At 36.0% G+C, this 1,830-nt stretch overlaps 1 protein-coding gene across 2 annotated transcripts in view; it reads left to right on the forward strand.

The window, feature by feature from the left end:
- The window catches only part of gabrb2b (gamma-aminobutyric acid type A receptor subunit beta2b), a 55,694-nt gene that overhangs the window by 33,792 nt on the left and 20,072 nt on the right, over nucleotides 1-1,830 (forward strand). The gene's annotated exons all lie outside the window — the stretch shown is intronic.

The raw sequence follows: 1,830 nt of genomic DNA on the forward strand, positions 1-1,830 counted from the left end.
CACACACACACACACACACACACACACACACACACACACACACACACACACACACACACACACACACATCCATTGAATGACAGCAAAGCTACAAACACAAACAAGGCTCGGCACAAATATGCACCCCTTTACCTTTAAAATCATTATTTTACAACAAACTCTGCCAAAGGGTCTTGTACTGAGTTCTACACCACTGACTCCATCTTGACACATAGATCAGAAAGTTGCCAGTAAGTAACCAGCAATTTACTCCTTGGTTAAACACTTTGAAGCCACAGAGCCCCATCACCAGCGGCAAATCCATCAGAGAGGAATAAATGCTGACAAAGACAGGGGACRAGAGGGAAAGAAAAGGAGAATCTATCTAAACCTCTTAGGCTCAAACAACCTTCCTGTCACAAGCAGCATGCAAGGTGGTGTCAGTAATCCCCGAGGTGTGTAATATGAAACAGCATGTTAATGCTGGAACTCTTCCCTTTGAACTTTTTTCACTGGAGAAGAGGGGCATTTTTATGATAGCCTTCTCACTTTTTCCGTCTAACATCCCATGCTCTTACATATTCTTTCATCTGTTCTGCTTTTGTTGATTTTATTTTTGTGCTCTTTTTTGTTACTTTTACCAGATTTTTTTAAAGAGAAACAACACAATAGTACACAACTGATGATTTAATTTTGATTAATATTTAAATGGCTATGGTTCTCTAAAATGTAAAATGGGAACTTCCTTRGTAAATTCGACAGCAATCTAATGTAATTGAAAAAAAATACATTTACCTTATCACTAATCCAATATAATCATATAACTCAAATGAATCAAATTATTTAACAGGCCAAACATAACCACATAACTTTGGTGTATGGCACAAAACAGATATGTAAAAACAAAAATTAATGAGTAAATAGTATAAGTGGGAAATCTTTTTATTTTTCTTAGGATTATCATTAAAAATGGTTATGAATAAAATTGCAGTTGTGAGTACATAGTTCAAAATAGTATTGCTTTAAATCAATGGATGTCTGAATGATATTYCCTCTACACTGACCAACAAACTCAGGTCATGTCTAAAAACATGTTATAATGATGCTAATGCAAATCAGTATTAATAAGATCACAGAACAAATGTGAACTCAAGAATAAAAATAGAATTCTGTTCTGATAATCTGATAATAACCTGTGCTCTCTGGCACAAATGTATCCATGCTGTCAGGTGTGCCTGGACGATTACCCACCATGCTGTGCTCCTCTGTGGCAACTCCCCCAGTGGGAGAGAAGTTCTTACTCAAGACCAGAGTTAGGAAAGAAAAAAATGGCAACCTTTTCACAGCCTTCTCATTTTTACATCACTGAAGCCTGATGGACAATGCAGCTTGACCTACTGACTCGTGACTCAGTCATATTATCCTTTTTATCTAATCAGTGTTGTTTAATTCTGCTTGTGAAGTGAAGGTGAAGTGCTTTTACTTTAAAAAAGTGCTGTGCAACTACACTACACAGATCATGTGCAAAATTAGACTTTTTTCAAACATAAAACAAAGGTTTTATCTGTGTACAGCACATTTATTATTCTGTTAGTTTTTAAAGTGTAGTGCCTCCTATCAACAGTTATCACTCCATGCATGTTTTGGTTCTGTGATGCTCACATCTATGCAGCATGTGGCCAGTTTGATTGGTGATTTATGAACTGTCAGTGACAAATATACCAGTTTTGAAATGTAGTTTCAGTTAAATAGTTTCAATGTTCAGTTGATAATTACTGCTATTATAGACTTAAAAATGTTTTAAACTACATTAACACACACACACACACACACACACACACACACACACAC

The sequence above is a fragment of the Austrofundulus limnaeus genome, unplaced genomic scaffold (genome assembly GCF_001266775.1).
Source record: "Austrofundulus limnaeus strain Quisiro unplaced genomic scaffold, Austrofundulus_limnaeus-1.0 Scaffold231, whole genome shotgun sequence".
Classification (NCBI taxonomy): domain Eukaryota; kingdom Metazoa; phylum Chordata; class Actinopteri; order Cyprinodontiformes; family Rivulidae; genus Austrofundulus; species Austrofundulus limnaeus.